Genomic DNA, 7,500 nt, shown 5'->3' with positions numbered 1-7,500 from the left:
TTTAACCATGGCTAGTCCTGTGCCGTGAGTACATTGGTGTGATGTATGTCAGTGTGTTTTCTGTTCTTTTTAACCATGGCTAGTCCTGTGCCATGAGTACATTGGTGTGATGTGTGTCAGTGTGTTTTCTGTACTTTTTAACCATGGCTCTTCCCCGTCCTCTTCTGACTTTTGCCCCCCACTTGTTCCTCGCCCCCTGCCCCCCACCCCCACACCCCCTGCATCCACACCCCTCAAATCACCAGCCACATTCCTTGCCCCCCAACCCCAATGTGCAGCGGAAGTTGTCTAATGTCAGCATGTACCCTGACACGTCTTATTCTGCTCCTCTTCAGTATGGAGCAGCTAGAATTCATCCACATCCATCCTGTTAAGTATGGTGTACCTCAAGGCTCTGTCCTAGGACCCATTCTATTTTCAATGTACATTAATCATTTGCCCTTGTACTTAACAACTTGTCAGATGTTTGCAGATGATTCAGCCCTATATGCCAGTCATTGTAATGCAAAAGAAGTATCTCTAGTATTACAACAGAGTATCAATAAGTTAGTTATGTGGTCAGAACTAAACCATATGTCTTCATCCACAGAAAACCAAATATATGATGATCACCACTCGACAGAAGCGTCAAAGCATTTCCGGTGACCTTGTCCCTCTTTACATAAATACTGTTGTTGTCAAAAAAGCTGACAGTCATAAAATTCTTGGAGTTGTGGTGGACAATAATCTATCATGGTCTGATCACATTTCCATGTTGTGTAAAAATGTAGCCAAAAAGGTGTACCAGCTGAACAAAATAAAGAATTTCTTAAAATGTTCATTCTAGAAAAATGTTCTTTCATGCATACGTTGAGTCTCATATAAACTATGCATCCACTCTATGGGATTCTGCAAGTGAAAACATTCTCAGACCACTGTCTAGTCTTCACAGACGTGTAATAAAATCAGTTCTGAAATACTCTACATTGACACCAGACGCCTATATTGTATTGGATATTCTCCCAACGAAATGGAAATGAAAATACAACAAAGCAATTTTAGGTACAAAGTTTGATCTGGTTGTGCCTCAGCCTTAACTGTCAGTAAATTTCAAATAAACGAAAATGGCCACGTCCATAGGATTGTTACCCCGTCCGAGAATTGATCTGTTTAAATCTAGTTTGTTATACTCAGGTGGTTTATTGTGGAATAATATAATTATCAGCCATTATCAATGTCCACACTAGTCTTAATGCCAAAAAAATATACCATTCAGAACTCATGAAAGAATTTGCAAATACAGTGTCTTAACCTTTCTCACTCTCACACTCTGTCTGTGTCTGTCTGTCTGCCCGTCTGTCTGTCTGTCTCTCTCTCTCTCTCTCTCTCTCTCTCTCTCTCTCTCTCTCTCTCTTCTTTCTTCTTTCTCCTCCTCCTCTTTTTGATCTAATATTTATGCATGCACTTATAATGTTTTTTTCTTCTTTTTTGTGAAATAATTTGAATTCATTTAATGTTGTGCTTTTGTATTATTTGATGTATTTTCCCTTTTCATGAGGGCAGGATAAAAGCTAGCCGTTTTTGCTTACTCCATTTTTCCCTTAATGAAAAAAAGTTCGTTCGTCTCTCTCTCTCTCTCTCTCTCTCTCTCTCTCTCTCTCTCTCTCTTTCTATCTATCTCTATCTCTCTCTCTCTCTCTCTCTCTCTCTCTCTCTCTTTCTATCTATCTCTCTCTCTCTCTCTCTATCTCTCTATCTCTCTCTCTTTCTATCTCTCTCTCTCTCTCTCTCTCTCTCTCTCTCTCTATCTCTCTCTATCTCTCTCTCTCTCTCTTTCTATCTATCTCTATCTCTCTCTCTCTCTCTATCTCTCTCTTTCTATCTCTCTCTCTCTCTCTCTCTCTCTCAATCTCTCTCTCTCTGTCTCTCTCTCTCTCTCTCTCTCTCTCTCTCTCTCTCTCTCTCTCTCTTTCTATCTCTATCTCTAAGCTGGGCAAAGATTATATTATCACACTGTTACATGTGGTTTGTGTGAGCGCGCGCGTGAGAGAGAGAAAGAAAGAGAAAGATATATATATATATATATATATATATATATATATATATATATATATATATATATATATACATGCCGGAGACGGAAAAGAGAGAGAGCAAAAAGCAAAACAACAGACACAGAGACCGTCAGAGATGAATGACAGTCCCGTGTCAACAGAACCAACAACAACACCAGTGGCACCAGCATCTCACCTGTTCTGATTGTCTCTCACGTGAAGTACAAGACGACCCTGACTGTTCGCTCTGTCGTGAAGGTTCTCACTGGGTACAAACAAAAAACACACTGTGATATACACACACCTGTGATAAGCACTGGGATATACATATACCTGTGATAAGAACTGTGATATACACACACCTGTGATAAGAACTGTGATATAACACCTGTGATAAGAACTGTGATACACGCACACCTGTGATAAGCACTGGGATATAACACCTGCGATAAGCACTGTGATATAACACCTGCGATAAGAACTGTGATATAACACCTGTGATAAGCACTGTGGTATACACATCTGTGATAAGCACTGTGGTATGTGATATACACGCCTATGATAAGCACTGTAGTATACATACCTGTGATAGGCACTGTGATATACACACCTATGATAAGCACTGTGATATAACACCTGCGATAAGCACTGTGATATAACACCTGTGATAAGCACTGTGATATAACACCTGTGATAAGATCTGTGATATAACACCTGCGATAAGCACTGTGATATAACACCTGTGAAAAGAACTTTGATATAACACCTGTGATAAGCACTGTGATATAACACCTGTGATAAGATCTGTGATATAACACCTGCGATAAGCACTGTGATATAACACCTGTGAAAAGAACTTTGATATAACACCTGTGATAAGCACTGTGATATAACACCTGTGATAAGAACTGTGATATAACACCTGTGATAAGCACTGTGATATAACACCTGTGAAAAGAACTTTGATATAACACCTGTGATAAGCACTGTGGCATACACACACCTGTGATAAGCACTGTGATATAACACCTGCGATAAGATCTGGTATATAACACCTGTGATAAACACTGTGATATAACACCTGCGATAAGATCTGGTATATAACACCTGTGATAAGCACTGTGATATACACACATGTGATAAGCACTGTGATATACACACCTGTGATAAGCACTGTGATATAACACCTTCCATTAAGCACTGTGATATAACACCTGCGATAAGAACTGTTATATAACACCTGTGATAAGCACTGCGATATACACACCTGTGATAAGCACTGTGATATACACACCTGTGATAAGCACTGTGATATAAGCACTGTGATAAGCACTGTGATAAGCGCTGTGATAAGTACTGTGATATGCACACCTGTGATAAGCACTGCTGAGACAAGCACTTGTGATAAGCACTGTGTACTACACAGCGCCTCCCACCAGTGCAGTGTTGTTTCGTGCTGTGAGCTGTCCACACTGTGTCAACCCTCTCCCAACTCTGTCTCCCCCCCCCCCTCCCTCCCCCCCCTCCACAGCGTCCTGCCCCTCGCTCCCTTCCGCTACTGCAACGCTTTCGTCACCACGTCACGTGGTCATACCACTGGCTGTCAGCCAAACCAGCCTTAAAAACCCAGTCCCCAAGATGATGATGTAACCACACACACACACACACACGCACGCACGCGCGCCTAGACTGTGTGATACCTGTAACAGTTTAGAAGACGAGATGCACCTTTTAAACAATTGTATGAAATAAAATATTTATAGAAACAGATTCCTCATCGATATATGTCGTCCAAATGCCAAACCTAATGAATTAATCCAACTAAAAGAATTACAGCCAAGGCTGGCGAAATTTGTTTGTTATGGGTCCCTTTTCAATTGATATGCTCATGTGTGTGTTTTATTGTGTCTCATAAACCTTAAGGTTTTATGACAATAAAATATTCTATACACACACACACACACACACACACACACACACATACACACACACACCAAACAACACTCACGACCCCCACAACACAAACCAACCAATATCCACAACAACTACAAACAAAAAAAACACAAAAAAATACGACCCACACCGAAAGCACTTTACGTGAAGGCAACAGCCTCCTCGTCAAACTTCACCAAACTGAAAAACCAATGACCACTTCACAGACCAAGCAAACGAGGCGTCGCCACTTGTGAAATGACCCTTGGTATTTTCTTCCTTCAAAAGCACACGTTACCGCAAAGTTTTGTTGTTTTTTCTTAAACAAATTCCCAACAGACGTATCCAAGCATCTATTCCCAAACACAACGTTTCTCCAGCCAGAAAGGCGGAACTGAACTGACCGTGAGTGACGTTTTGATGACGGGTCTTGTGGAGGGTCGTTGGTCAGAAAGTGGACAGGGTTACACAATCTGCACTCGTCGCGGTGTTAGAACTTACCCCAACTCTTAGGCCTTCGTTGTCAGGCAGCCACGGACTTACTCTTTGCTTGTCAAAGACAGCGTCGCGGGCGATTGGCTGGTTGGTTGGCTGGGTGTGTGGGTGGGTGGGTGTGTGGTGTGGGTGGCTGGGCTGTGATTGGTCAGTCTGTGCTGGCTGACGGTCCGAAGTTGTGAAAGGCAGTGAAATGGTTGGACGGGTTTACACTACACTGCTACATAAAGGGGTGTGTGGCCGCTAGGTGCGTGGGAGAGAGTGTGTGAGTGGGTGTGTGGAGGGAGGGGTGGGAGGGGGGTGAGAAGGTGTGGTAGTTTCTTAGTGAAGGAGGTGGAGGAGGAGCGGAAGTGTCTTAGTGGTGGATGAGTGGGTCTATTGGGAAGTGGAAGGGTCTTAGTGGATGATGCGGAGGAGGGGGGGGGTCTTAATGGAGGAGGGTGGTAGGGTCTTAATGGAGGAGGGGGGGTCACAATGTGGGAGAAAAGTCGGGGATGGCAGTGAAGGAGGTGAAAGAGGGGTGGTCGGGGTGGGGGGGGTGACTGAGTGAGACTTTAAAAGCCGAAAAGTTAAGCAATCTAAAACCGGAAGAACACTTTCGTTGCCACGGGTTATTTTCCAGTGCTGTACTGACACGGGACACCGTTTCATCGTCTCATCCGAATGACAAGACGCCCAGCAGTTTGATTTTCCGAGTCAAACTAGGGAAGAGAAAGGGAGAAAGCCAGCGGGAATCGAACCCACACCTTCACGGACACTGTCGTGGCAGATGAGTGTCTTGACCCACTGTGCCACCTCGCTCCTTCATTGGTCCTCACCGCGCGTGGCTGACTGACTGCACGCGACCAGACACAGCTCTCACAGCTACTGACACAGCCAGCAGCCATTCAACTGCGTCATCAGCATCACAGCGTCACCACAAAACACGCCCCCCACCTCCCTCCTCCCAAACAACGCACGCGCACACTCACACGCGCGCAGAAGAGCACGTGCTCGAGGAGGCAGGTCCAACACATCTTGGTTCTTCCATCAGAACCCAGCTGTAAAGGGTCTGACGTTCAACGTGGCGCTGAAGACCAATTAATGATCAAAGAGGCAGACACCAGCCACAGGAGAAAAGATTCATGCGAGTCATTCAGAAAGATCCTCTTATATATATATATATATATATATATATATATATATATATATATATATATATATATATATATATATATATATATATATATATATATGAGAGAGAGAGAGAGCGAATAGAATAGAATGTCTTTATTACCAAGTGTACCGGGGTCACAAGGAATATTGCGAATATATATATATATATATATATATGTATGTATGTATGTATGTATGTATGTATGTATGTATGTATGTAGATAGGTAGATAGATAGATAGATAGATAGATAGATAGATAGATAAGAAAAGACATAATAATCTGTTTCGCGTGCTCAAATGAGCAGGATTTGGAGCGAAAATGATTATTACCAGTGTGTGTGTGTGTGTGTGTGTGTGTGTGTGTGTGTGTGTGTATTTTATTTGAACATGAAAATCAGATATGGTCGGGTAGCCAGGTGTGCTTAACGACCATCCATACAAAAAACCCATGTCTTGTTTCCACTGTCCGGTATCAAAATATTGATATTCTGTATGTATGCGTTATACGTTCGTTTCGTATTGTGTATGTCTGCACTTGCACTCAGTTTTGAAGGAACCATTTTGACAACAAAGAAAACTCTGTGCATGCTTTGTATGGATGATCAAGTCTCTAAATAGCTTTAATTTTAGGCTTTGGTAGTATTAAAATGTTAATAAATCATCATCGATCAAGTTTCCGTCGCTAACAGTTGTTATTGTTATTGTTGTCGTCGTTGTTTTGTTGTTGAAGTCGTTGTCTTTTACGTGCATGAATTAATGTTATTAAAAAAATATCAGGATTTGGCGATGTACACGTTCAGTTTTACCTTTGGTTTGGGCTTTGTGAAAATCTTTCCTGGGGCGAAAAAAACGGGAGGTAGGTTACTGTACAATCAGGCAACGCTCTCTATAAACCTCCAACACCCCTCCCTCACCCACCCAAGCTGTTTAATCTCTCTCTCTCTCTCTCTCTCAATATTCCTCACGTCGTAAATCGACTTTCGACCGCAATCGCCGCTGTGTGCAACGTCACGGTAAAAAGATGGACAGTCTGAGAGAAGCTTGAGGTTTGTCTAAAAGGACCGACTGAGAGAAATCCTGGGGACTTTGAGTAAGCTTTCATGGTCTATTGTCTGACTGAAATGGTCTTCAACAGCTTTCTGTCTGGGCCTCACAACAGACAGGTTCGTTTCAGTGTGGGCCATTATGCCTCAACTACCAATACCTTGAGGGGGGAACCAGTCACTTCTTTTGTATCCTATATCTTTTTTCTTCTTCTTTTTCTTTTATACCGGTAGCGATCTTTGGACACCTTAGTTCTAACGCTGGATGATATAAATTCACACGTGGTCTTGTACTCGTGCTCACAATGCAAACATAAAAACATGCATTTAACAGACGAGTATGTGCATCAACGCACTTTACATACCAGCACAAGACATCAAACAGATCATGATGAAGTTCAGTATAGAAATAACAAGCTGTAGAACTACAACAAAACTCGGGTTGAGCAAATACGACGAAAAAAACCCATCAAATTACAACAGTAAAATTAACATATCTACAGTAAACTAACTACACATTTACATTTATTTCTTGATCAACTCCACCGCGATTTTAACATCTTTTGGACATAAACAGCTGGAATAAGAAATATCCAGTTCATCCTCCCTCTCTGTCTCTATCTCTGTCTCTCTCTCTCTCTCTCTCTGTGTCTGTCTGTCTGTCTGTCTATCTATCTATCTATCTATCTTCCCCTCTCTTCCCCCTCCACCCCCCTTTTTTCATGTTAGTTTTAGGTGAGTTCAGTGCATGAAGCCATCTATCATGAATATTGGTTCTGATTTTCTTTCAGCAATATGGACGAAAGAAATGTTCCACTTGATAAAGTCTTGGATCATAGTC

The 7,500-nt window shown here is 42.2% G+C and overlaps 1 protein-coding gene across 2 annotated transcripts in view; it reads right to left on the bottom strand.

Moving 5' to 3' along the window:
* Positions 1–4,485, bottom strand: part of LOC143294401 (uncharacterized) — a 52,014-nt gene extending 47,529 nt beyond the window's left edge. The window contains exons 1-2 of one of the 2 annotated variants that reach the window (XM_076605877.1): positions 4,370–4,485; positions 2,230–2,298 (exon numbers count right to left, since the gene is read on the bottom strand). The gene's annotated coding sequence lies outside the window, so the exon portion shown is untranslated. Of the gene's footprint in view, positions 1–2,229; positions 2,299–3,404; positions 3,516–4,369 lie in introns of those variants that run through there. The other variant, XM_076605878.1, reaches the window with a different exon arrangement.
* Between the last annotated feature and the right edge of the window lie 3,015 nt (positions 4,486–7,500).

This window comes from Babylonia areolata, chromosome 19 (assembly GCF_041734735.1).
Source record: "Babylonia areolata isolate BAREFJ2019XMU chromosome 19, ASM4173473v1, whole genome shotgun sequence".
NCBI lineage: Eukaryota > Metazoa > Mollusca > Gastropoda > Neogastropoda > Buccinidae > Babylonia > Babylonia areolata.
Note: the sequence above shows the minus strand (reverse complement) of the source record. Positions and strands in the feature narration are given on the sequence as shown.